This window comes from Saccopteryx bilineata, chromosome 3 (assembly GCF_036850765.1).
Source record: "Saccopteryx bilineata isolate mSacBil1 chromosome 3, mSacBil1_pri_phased_curated, whole genome shotgun sequence".
Lineage (NCBI taxonomy): Eukaryota > Metazoa > Chordata > Mammalia > Chiroptera > Emballonuridae > Saccopteryx > Saccopteryx bilineata.
The window spans coordinates 112,159,274-112,172,023 of NC_089492.1; positions in this window are offsets into that span (position 1 = coordinate 112,159,274).

The window sequence follows — 12,750 nt, forward strand, 5'->3', positions numbered from 1 at the left end:
CCAGTACCAGGCTGTTTTGAGTACAATGGCCTTATAATATAACTTGATATCTGGAAGTGTGATACCTCCCGCTTTATTCTTCCTTTTCAAGATTTCTGAGGCTATTCGTGTTCTATTTTGGTTCCATATAAATTTTTGGAATATGTGATCTATATCTTTGAAGTAAGTCATTGGTATTTTAATTGGTATTGCATTAAATTTATCAATTGCTTTGGGTAATATAGACATTTTAATGATGTTTATTCTTCCTAATCATGAGCACGGTATATGCCTCCACTTATTTGTATCTTCCCTGATTTATTTTATCAATGTTTTATAATTTTCCGAGTACAAGTCTTTAATCTCCTTGGTTAGATTTATTCCTAGGTACTTTATTTTTTTGGTTGCAATGGTAAAGGGGATTGATTCCTTGATTTCTCTTTCTGACAGTTCATTATTAGTGTATAAAAATGCCTCTGATTTCTGACTATTGATTTTATATCCTGCCACCTTGCCAAATTCACTTATCAGGTCTAGTAGTTTTCTGACTGGGACTTTAGGGTTTTCTATATACAATATCATATCATCTGCAAATAATGATAGTTTTACTTCTTCTTTTCCAATTTGGATGTCTTTTATTTCTTTTTCTTGTCTGATTGCTGTGGCTAGGACTTCCAGAACTATGTTGAATTAGAGTGGTGAAAGGGGCACCCCTGCCTTGCTCCTGATCTTAAGGGGATTGCTTTTAATTTTTTTAAATAAATTTTTATTAATGTTAATGGGATGACATTAATAAATCAGGATATATATATTCAAAGAAAACATGTCTAGGTTATCTTGTCATTAAATTATGTTGCAAAGATTGTCCTCCGTCACCTTCTATCTAGTTTTCTTTGTGCCCCTCCCCCTCCCCCTTCCCCTCTCCCTTCTTCCCTCCCGCGTCCTCCCTCCCCCACCCCTGGTAACCACCACACTCTTGTCCATGTCTCTTAATCTCGTTTTTTATGTTCCACCAATGTATGGAATCATGTAGTTCTTGTTTTTTTCTGATTTACTTATTTCACTTCGTATAATGTTATCAAGATCCCACCATTTTGCTGTAAATTGATCTGATGTCATCATTTCTTATGGCTGAGTAGTATTCCATAGTGTATATGTGCCATATCTTCTTTATCCAATCTTCTATTGAAGAGCTTTTTGGTTGTTTCCATGTCTTGGCCACTGTGAACAGTGCTGCAATGAATATGGGGCTACATGTGTCTTTACGTATCAATGTTTCTGAGGTTTTGGGGTATATACCCAGTAGAGGGATTGCTGGGTCATAAGGTAGTTCTATTTGCAGTTTTTTGAGGAACCACCATACTTTCCTCCATAATGGTTGTACTACTATAGAGTCCCACCAACAGTGGATGAGAGTTCCCTTTTCTCCGCAGCCTCTCCAACATTTGCTATTACCCGTCTTGTTGATAATAGCTAATCTAACAGGTGTGAGGTGGTATCTCATTGTAGTTTTGATTTGCATTTCTCTAATAACTAATGAAGCTGAGCATCTTTTCATATATCTGTTGGCCATTTGTATTTCTTCCTGGGAGAAGTGTCTGTTCATGTCCTCTTCCCATTTTTTTATTGGATTGTTTGTTTGTTTGTTGTTGAGTTTTATGAGTTCTTTGTAAATTTTGGATATTAGGCCCTTATCTGAACTGTTGTTTGAAAATAACATTTCCCATTTAGTTGGCTGTATGTTTATTTTGATATCAGTTTCTCTTGCTGAGCAAAAACTTTTTATTCTGATGTAGTCCCACTCATTTATCTTTGCCTTCACTTCTCTTGCCATTGGAGTCAAGTTCATAAAATGTTCTTTAAAACCTAGGTCCATGAGTGTAGTACCTATGTCTTCTTCTATGTATTTTATTGTTTCAGGTCTTATATTTAGGTCTTTGATCCATTTTGAATTAATTTTAGTACACGGGGACAAGCTGTAGTCGAGTTTCATTCTTTTGCATGTGGCTTTCCAGTTTTTTCAACACCATTTGTTGAAGAGGCTTTCTTTTCTCCATTGTGTGTTGTTGGCCCCTTTATCAAAGATTTTTTGACCATATATATGTGGTTTTATTTCTGGGCTTTCTATTCTTTTCCATTGGTCTGAGTGTCTATTTTTCTGCCAATACCATGCTGTTTTGATTATCGTGGCCCTATAATATAGTTTAAAGTCAGGTATTGTAATGCTCCCAGCTTCATTCTTTTTCCTTAGGATTGCTTTGGCTATTTGGGGTTTTTTATAGTTCCATATAAATCTGATGATTTTTTGTTCTATTTCTTTAAAAAATGTCATAGGAATTTTGATGGGAATTGCATTAAATTTATATATTGCTTTGGGTAATATGGCCATTTTAATTATATTTATTCTTCCTATCCAAGAACAAGGAATATTTTTCCATCTCATTGTGTCTTTTTCTATTTCTCTTAACAATGCTTTGTAGTTTTCGTTATATAGGTCCTTTACATTCTTTGTTATGTTTATTCCTAGGTATTTTATTTTTTTTTGTTGCAATCGTGAAGGGGATTATTTTTTTGAGTTTGTTTTCTAATATTTCATTGCTGGCATATAGAAAGGCTATGGACTTTTGTATGTTAATTTTGTATCCTGCGACCTTACTGTATTGGTTTATTGTTTCTAGTAATCTTTTTGTGGAGTCCTTCGGGTTTTCGATGTATAGGATCATATCATCAGCAAAAAGTGATACCTTTACTTCTTTTCCGATATGGATGCCTTTTATTTCTTTGTCTTGTCTGATTGCTCTAGCCAGAACTTCTAGCACCATGTTAAATAAGAGCAGAGAGAGTGGACAACCCTGTCTTGTTCCTGATTTAAGGTAGAAAGTCCTCAGTTTTATGCCATTTAATATGATGTTGGCTGATGGTTTATCATATATGGCCTTTATCATGTTGAGATGTCTTCCTTCTATACCCATTTTGTTGAGAGTCTTAAACATAAAATTGTGTTGTATTTTATCAAAAGCCTTTTCTGCATCTATTGATAAGATCATGTGGTTTTTGTTCTTTGTTTTGTTGATATGGTGTATTACGTTAACCATTTTACGTATGTTGAACCATCCTTGAGATTCTGGGATGAATCCCACTTGATCATAATGTATTATTTTTTTAATATGTTGTTGTATTCGATTTGCCAGTATTTTGTTTAGTATTTTAGCATCTGTATTCATTAGAGATATTGGTCTGTAGTTTTCTTTCTTTGTGCCATCCTTGCCAGGTTTTGGTATGAGGGTTATGTTGGCCTCATAAAATGTGTTTGGAAGTATTGCTCCTTCTTCAATTTTTTGGAAGACTTTGAGTAGAATAGGAACCAAGTCTTCTTTGAATGTTTGATAGAATTCACTAGTATAACCGTATGGGCCTGGACTTTTATTTTTGGGGAGGTTTTTAATAGTTTTTTCTATTTCCTCCCTGCTGATTGGTCTGTTTAGGCTTTCTGCTTCTTCATGACTCAGTCTAGGAAGGTTGTATTGTTCTAGGAATTTATCCATTTCTTCTAGATTGTTGTATTTGGTGGCATATAATTTTTCATAGTATTCTACAATAATTCTTTGTATATCTATGATGTCTGTGGTGATCTCTCCTCTTTCATTTTGGATTTTATTTATTTGAGTCCTGTGCCTTTTTTCCTTGGTAAGTCTTGCCAAGGGTTTGTCAATTTTGTTGATCTTTTCGAAGAACCAGCTCCTTGTTTTATTGATTTTTTCTATAGTTTTTCTGTTCTCTATTTTGTTTATTTCTGCTCTGATTTTTATTATCTCCTTTCTTCGGCTGGTTTTGGGTTGTCTTTGTTCTTCTTTTTCTAGTTCCTTAAGGTGTGAAGTTAAGTCGTTTACTTGGGCTCTCTCTTGTTTGTTCATACAGGCCTGAAGTGATATGAACTTTCCTCTTATTTCTGCTTTTGCTGCATCCCAGAGATTCTGATATGTTGTATTGTCATTTTCATTTGTCTGTATACATCTTTTGATCTCTGCGCTTATTTCTTCTTTGACTCGTTCATTTTTTAGAAGTATGTTGTTTAGTTTCCACATTTTTATGGGGTTTTCCCCCTCTTTTTTGCAGTTGAATTCTAGTTTCAAGGCTTTATGAACAGAGAATATGCTTGATACAATTTCAATTTTTCTAAATTTGCTGATATTGTCTTTGTGGCCCAATATATGGTCAATTCTTGAGAATGTTCCATGTACACTAGAGAAAAATGTATACTCTGTTGCTTTGGGATGAAGTGTCTTGTAGATGTCTATCATATCCAGGTGTTCTAGTATTTCATTTAAGGCCAATATATCTTTATTGATTCTCTGTTTGGATGACTGATCTAGAGCCATCAGCAGTGTATTGAGGTCTCCAAGTATGATTATATTTTTGTCCGTTTTTGTTTTTAGGTCAATAAATAGCTGTCTTATATATTTTGGTGCTCCTTGGTTTGGTGCATATATATTAAGGATTGTTATGTCTTCTTGATTCAGTGTCCCCTTAATCATTATGAAATGACCATTTTTGTCTCTGAGTACTTTTTCTGTCTTGTAGTCAGCATTATTAGATATGAGTATTGCTACACCTGCTTTTTTTTGGGTGTTGTTTGCTTGGAGTATTGTTTTCCAGCCTTTCACTTTGAATTTGTTTTTATTCTTGTTGCTTAGATGTGTTTCTTGTAGGCAGCATACAGTTGGATTTTCTTTTTTAATCTATTCTGCTAATCTGTGTCTTTTTATTGGTAAGTTTAAGCCATTTACATTTAGTGTAATTATTGACACTTGTGGGTTCCCCATTGCCATTTTATAAATTGCTTTCTGTTAGTTTTGTATCTTGTTTGATTCTTCTCTTTTGTTTTTCTATCATTTGTTTTTGTTTGTTTGTATTCCATACTTCTTTCCTCTGTTGCTACCTTTTTTAAGTCAAGTGTTTTTGTGGTGGTTTTTTCAAGGGTGGTTACCATTAAATAATGAAAAGGGTACCTACCATATTCATTGTAGTACCCTATCTTATGAGTATTTCTGCACTTCATCGTCCTTTGCTACTGTTAATCTCCATCCTCTCCCCCCCTTTTTTCTTTTGTTGTCACAGTATAAATTTGGTTTTATTGTGTTCTTGGTGGAGCTGTTACTTGTGGTTTTGTTTTGTTTTGTTCTTTGAATCTGGTTGGAAAACCCCCTTTAGTATTTCCTGGAGTGGGGGCTTTCTGATGATAAATTCCCTCATCTTTTCTGTATTTGTGAATGTTTTTATATCTCCTTCATACTTGAAGGATAGCTTTGATGGGTATAGTATTCTTGGCTGAAAGTTCCTCTCTTTCAGGGCTTTAAATATTGGGGTCCACTCTCTTCTAGCTTATAGAGTTTTTGCTGAGAAATCTGATGATAATCTAATAGGCCTTCCTTTATATGTTGTACTCTTCTTTTCCCTGGCTGCCTTGAGAATTTTTTCTTTTTCATTGGTTTGTGCCATCTTCATTATGATGTGCCTTGGAGTAGGTTTGTTGGGGTTAAGAAAACTCGGTGTTCTGTTTGCTTCTTGAATTTGAGGCTTTAGTTCTTTCCACAGGCTTGGGAAGTTCTCGTGTATTATTTGTTTGAGTATATTCTCCATTCCATTTTCTTTCTCTTCTCCCTCTGATATACCTATTATTCTTATGTTATTTTTTCTGATGGAGTCAGACAATTCCTGTAGGGTTCTCTTTTTTTTTTATTATTTTTGAGTCTCTTTCTTCTTCTCTCTGTTGTGCCTCAAGTTGCTTGTCTTCTATTTCACTAATCCTAGCTTCTATCTGGGCTGTTCTATTAGCTAAGCTTGTTACCTCGTTTTTCAGCTCGTGAATTGAGTTTTTCATTTCTGTTTGATTTGTTTTTATAGTTTCAATTTCCTTGGTAATATATTCTTTGTGATCATTGAGTTGTTTTCTGAGCTCCCTAAATTGCCTTTCTGTGTTTTCTTGTATATCTCTGAGTATTTTTAGGATTTCTATTTTAAATTCTCTGTCATTTAGCTCCAAGGTTTCCAATATGTTAAATTTTTTCTCCATAGATTTTTCCACATCTATTTGTGTTACCTCTTTATCTTTTGTATCCATAATATTTGATTTCTTTTTTCTTATTGGCATCTGAGGGTGGTCTTGTTGATAGCACTAATTAGAATTAATAAAGAATAAAAAGTAAAAAAATTTTTTTTGGGGGGGAAAGAAAAAAAAAAGAAAAAAAAAGGGAAAAGAAAAATACCCCACAAAAAAAGTAATAATTTATTATTTCCCCCTTTTTTCTTTCTTCTCTTCCCCTCCTCTCCCCTCCTTAGGGAAATATTGTGATGACCTTTGAATTATATTATGCTAAATGGAACAAAAACTGCCTATAATGGAGGGCCTGATTTGGGGTGAAGAGTTCAAGGGGCAAAAAAGGGAGTATGGACCTACTAAATGCAAAAAAGGAGAAAACCTTAGACAAGTATTAAATGATTTGCTTGTAAGTGATGGTCGACTAAGAGATATAATGAGAAGGATAAGAGGCAAACAGAAAAAAGGAGAAAAAAATAATAATTAAAGAAGAAAAAAAATAAAAAAATAAGTAAAAATCTATTGTATTAAGTGGAGCAAAAACTAAATACAATGGAGACCTTGGGTTGGGAGGAATGCTAATGAGTTAAAAAGCAAAGTAAAAAGTACCCAAAATGCCACAAAAACAAACAAACAAAAAAACACCAAAAACAAAAGCAAAAAAGAAAGAAAAAACTTGAGTCCCAAATTAAATAATTTGTTCGTGATTGAGGATTGAATGGGAGGAAAAGTAAAAGGAGAAAAGAAGAAACGAATAGAAAGGGAAAATAAGAAAAAGAGAAAAACGAAGGAAGAAAAAAAGGAAAAGAAAAAAAACAAAAGGGGAGAGAGTGAGAGTTAAGGGTTTTGGAGTGTAACCCTAAAGGAGAGTAAGGACGAATAAAAGAAATAAAATATAACACTCATGGGTAGTGTAGTTCAAGAAAAGGGAAGAATAAGATGGGCAGAGAATAAAAGGACCGAGTTGGAGGAAATAGAAATAATAATAATAAAGGCAATAAGATAGAAGAAACAAACAACAACAAAAAATAGTGGAAAAAATAGTGGAACAAGTTATAAAGTCTGTGGATTTTTCTTGATTTTGAGAGGTGAACTTCTTCCTTTTTCTTTTCTCTCCCTCTTCCTGGTTGGTGACTCTGTACCCCAGGCTCTGCCCCTGTGTCACGCTTAGGTAGGGATTTGCAGTTGATGGGATTCTATGGCAATGTCATATAATTGACTTTAGTCTCGTTGGTAGTCAAGGCTTGTTGGCGTTTGCAGGGTCCAACAATGAGAGAGTTTGCTTTCCCGGAGCCTCTCTCCTAGTCTCCCCTTCCTGAATTAGCAGCCTGGTGATCCAGCTATGAGGTTGCCACTGCTTCTGCCTGGGGAGTAAGAGGCTCAAAGAGCTGGGAAATCCCCATTCTATCCCCACTCAGCACAAGGTTCTGGGTAAGGCTCTGGCAGTCAGAGCCTCCAGTGTAATCAGGAAGGGCTGGGAGCTAATTGTTGTCAAGGTGACTTTCAATAAGCCTCTAGGCCTGTTCAGCGCCTAGCATTCAGTTGGACCACTCAACCCAGGCTTTCCACACTTTGTAGCCTATTTTAGCTGGGAAGAAGAGGCACTAGTCGCTGCTTGCTGTATAGATCTTAACATCTGCCAAGTCCCTCTTGTTAGCCTATATCCCTGAATATGAAGGCTCTGTCAATCAGAAGTTGCCCCTGCCCCTTTAGTGAGAGGCCTAAAAAATATCATGCCTCTTGTCTTGGATCGCTGAACTGAGAGAGAGCTTATAAATTAGAGCTCCGTGGGTGCGCAGATTTTGTGGGTTAAGCTAATTTCATTGACTGGATCTGCAGCTGTGCTCCAGAAAGTATTTCAAGCTGCCCGCGCACCCCTCCCCCAACACTTGATTGTTAGCTTGAATGGCTGGGTGAGGTGCCCCGCCCATGGAGAGAAGCTCCAGAGTAGGGAAGATAGCTTTGGTGCCCTTCCCGCTTGCCTTGCTGCTGGCGGCTGGGTGCACTGGGCGCGCGGGAGAATGGGGCACTCTGGGTGTGTGGGCGAGTGGGGTGCTCTGGGCGCGTGGGCGAGTGGGACATTCAGGGCACGCGAGCGAATGGGGTGCTCTGGGAATGCTCGCTCGCAGTGTGCAGGCCACTGGGGACGCTCGTGTCGCAAGGGAGCTCGCTCTGCGACTGGACTGAGGCATGGGGGGGGGGCGCGCCGTTTCTCACGGCACACGGGCGGCTGCTCGCAGCGCTCAGGCTGTTCCTCCCCGAGTGTGGGCGGGCAGTTGCACGCGTGGGTTGACTCACCACAGGTGCACTCCCTCAGCTTGAATGAACGTCCGTGCAGTAGTTAGCTCCCTCCACACACTCAGCTCCGTCCCGTCTCTCAGATTCAAGTGATAACAGCCCTTTCGCCTTCAGTGTGTGTGGAACTCCAGAATTCTGCGAGGATAAATTTTTCTGTTTCTAGTTGATAAATTTGTTGAGATTTTGGGGAGATCTGTCGTATGCGCTGCTCACGGCACCATTTCCGTGATGTCAGATTGCTTTTAATTTTTGCCCATTGAGTATGATGTTGGCTGTGGGTTTGTCATATATGGCCTTTATCATGTTGAGGTATGTTCCCTGTATTCCTACTTTGCTGAGGGTTTTGATCATGAATGGGTGCTGGATATTATCAAATGCTTTTTCTGCATCTATTGAAAGTATCATGTGGTTTTTCTCCTTCCTTTTGTTTATGTGATGAATCACATTGATTGATTTGTGAATATTGTACCAGCCTTGCCTCTCCAGAATAATTCCCACTTGATCATGATGTATGATTTTTTTCATATATTGCTGGATCCAGTTTGCTAATATTTTGTTGAGGATTTTAGCATCTATATTCATCAGAGATATTGGTCTATAATTTTCTTTCTTTGTGTTGTCTTTGCCTAGTTTTAGAATCAGAATTATGCTCACCTCATAAAAGGAGTTTGGAAGTCTTCCTTCCTTTTGAATATTTTGAAATAGCTTGAGAAGGATAGGAGTTAGTTCTTCTTTGAATATTTGGTAGAATTCACTTGTGAAGCCGTCAGGCCCGGGACTTTTCTTTGTTGGGAATTTTTTGATAACTGTTTTGATCTCATTTGTTATAATCCGTCTTTTTAAGTTTTCTGATTCTTCCAGATTAATTTTTGGAAGATTGTATGTTTCAAGGAATTTGTCCATTTCATCTAGGTTGTCTAGTTTTTTGGCATGCAGTTCTTCATAGTATTTTCTTACAATATTTTGTATTTCTGTTGTGTTTGTTGTTATTTCTCCACTCTCACTTCTAATTTTATTTATTTGAGTTCTCTCTCTTTTTTTCTTGGTAAGTCTAGTTAAAGGTTCATCAATCTTTTTACCTTTTCAAAAAACCAGCTCCTGTTTTTATTGATCCTCTGTATTGTTTCTTTAGCCTCTATGTCATTTATTTCTGCTCTGATCTTTATTATTTCCTTTCTTCTACTACATCTGGGCTTTACTTGCTGTTCTTTTTCTAATTCTTTTAGATGCAGGGTTATGTTGTTTATTTGAGCTGTTTCTAGCTTCTTAAAGTGTGCCTGTAGTGCTATGAACTTCCCTCACAGTACTGCTTTTGCTGTGTCCCATAAATTTGAGTTGTTGTATGCTTATTATTATTTATGTCAAGGAATTTTTTTAAATTTCTTCTTTGATCTCATTGTTAATCCATTTGTTATTTAACAACCCGCTATTTAGTTACCATGTGTTTGAGCATTTTTTTTTAAATAATTTTATTTTTTTAATGGGGTGACATCAATAAATCAGGATACATATATTCAAAGATAACAAGACCAGGTTATCTTGTCGTTCAATTATGATGCATACCTGTCACCCAAAGTCAGATTGTCCTCTGTCACCTTCTATCTTGTTTTCTTTGTGTCCCTCCCCCTCCCCCTTTCCCTCTCCCATTCCCCCCTCCCCCCCGTAACCACCACACTCTTATCAGTGTCTCTTAGTTTCACTTTTATGTCCCACTTACGTATGGAATAATGCAGTTCCTGGTTTTTTCTGATTTACTTATTTCGCTTCGTATCATGTTATCTAGATCCCACCATTTTGCTGTAAATGTTCCGATGTCATCATTTCTTATGGCTGAGTAGTATTCCATAGTGTATATGTGCCACATCTTCTTTATCCAGTCATCTATTGACGGGCTTTTTGGTTGTTTCCATGTCCTGGCCACTGTGAACAATGCTGCAATAAACATGGGGCTGCATGTGTCTTTATGTATCAATGTTTCTGAGTTTTGGGGGTATATACCCAGTAGAGGGATTGCTGGGTCATAAGGTAGTTCTATTTTCAGTTTTTTGAGTGTTTGAGCATTTTTGAGCTTTTCTGTTGTGGTTGATTTCTAGTTTCATGCCATTGTGATCAGAGAAAGTGCTCAATATGATTTCAATCTTCTTAAATTATTGAGACTGCTTTTGTGCCCTAACATGTGGTCTATTCTAGAGAATGTACCATGAGTACTTGAAAAGAATGTATATTCTGCTGCTTTAGGGTGAAAGGTTCTGAAGATATCTATTAAATTCAGTTGATCTAGTGTGTTCTTTAAGTCTGCTGTTTCTTTGTTAATTTTCTTTCTTGAGGACCTATCTAGTGATGTTAGTGGAGTATTGAAATACCCTACTATTATAGTATTGCTGTTGATGTCACCCTTTATATCTATCAAAGTCTGCTTTATGTACTTAGGTGCTCCTAAATTAGGTGCGTAGATATTTATAATGGTTATATCTTTCTGTTGGACTGCTCCCTTTATCATTATGTAGTGGCCTTCTTTATGTCTTACTATAGCCTTTGGTTTATAGTCCATTTGTCTGATATAAGTATTGCTACCCCAGCTTTTTTTTTCATTTCCATTTGCATGAAATATTTTTTTCCATCCTTTTATCTTCAGTCTATGTGCATCTTTTGTTTTAAGGTGTGTCTCTTGTAGACGGCGTATGTATGGGTCCTGTTTTCTTATCCACGCAGCTACCCTATGTCTTTTGATTGGATTATTTAATCCATTTACATTTAAGGTTATTATTGATATGTAGTTGATTATTGCTTATTTATTCTTTAAAACTGTATTCCTCTTTTGCTATATTCTTTTCCCACTTTGATCTGTTTACAACAGGCTCCTTGACATTTCCTGCAGTATTGGTCTGGTTGTAATGAGTTCCTTGAGGTTTTTTTTGCCTGGAAAACTTTTTATTTCTCTTTCAATTTTTAATGATAGCCTTGCTTGATAAAGTAGTCTTGGTTGTAGGTTCTTGTTCTGCAGTACTTTGAATATTTTTTGCCATTTTTTTCTGGCCTCAAGTGTTTCTGTTGAGAAGTTGGATGTCATCCTTATGGGGGCTCCTTTGTAGGTGATAGCCTTTTTTTCTCTAGCAGCTTTTGATATTTTCTCTTTATCACTTAGCTTTGGTATTTTAATTATGATGTCTTGGTGTAGATTTCTTTGGGTTTCTCTTTACTGGAGTTCTCTGTGCTTCTTGAACTTGTGAGAATTTTTCCTGCATTAATTTAGGAAAGTTTTCAGCTATGGTATGATTGAACAAAGTCTCTATCCCTTGTTCTTTCTCTTCTTTTTCAGGAACCCCTCTGATGCAGATGTTATTTCTCTTTATGTTGTCACAGAGCTCTCTAAGAGTTTCCTCAGACTTTTTGAGTCTCTTTTCTTTTTTCTTCTCTGCTTCCATGCTTTCATTCAATTTGTCCTCCAACTTGCTGATTTGATCCTCAGCTACATCCATCCTGTTTTTAATTCCTTCCATGTGGACCTCAATTCTGATATTGTATTTGTCATCTCTAACTGATTCTTTTAAAAATATTTTAATATCCTTTTTTATACTTGTTATATTTTTATTTAGGTGTTTGTAATGACCATCCATTGTTGTTCTAAGATCCCTAAGCATCCTTACAATCATTATTTTAAACTCTGCATCTGGAATTTGGTTATTTCCATATCACTCAGTTCATTTTCTGGAGGTTTCTCTTGTGTTTTCATTTGGATTGCACTTCTTTGTCTTGTCATTATGTCTGTCTGTTTGGGTGTATTGTTTATCGAGCTGGTTGAGTAGAGGCTTGGTGTTGTCTGGTCAACTGGTGTTGTCCAGTTTTCAGTTATGTTATTTCTAGGTCTTTTTGGATTGGCATCAGCTGTTATTTGTAATCCACTTTTGGATTTGGCTTTTCTAGTAGAGCCACTTAGAAGTCTTGATTTTTTGTTTTTTTCTCAGTTTTCTTAACACATGGTAGTCTTGTTTACTGTTCTCAGCAGGGGGCTTATTTTAAACTGTATCCAGGAATGTGGTGGGTGTAACCTGAGACTCTGAAGGCCTGATCTGCCAGTTAATCTCTCTGGGGGTGGGGTGTTTTCTCAGCTTCAGTAGGGAGAGGTGTATCTCAGATCTCCATGGAGATCTGAGTTATTGCCCCTCCTCCCCACTTCTTGTTTTCAGGTGTGTCTTGTGCTGATTGGAATTGGAGAGATGTCTGGAGATAGATAACCCAGAACCACTTTATTCTTGTGTTATGTGAAGGATCAACCCCTCCCCCAGCTATGGCTGCCTCCAGCACTGGATGAGTCAGCTTCTCAGGTCCTCCCATGCATTCCTCTGCCCCTCACCATCTGTCTCTCTCTCTCCTCC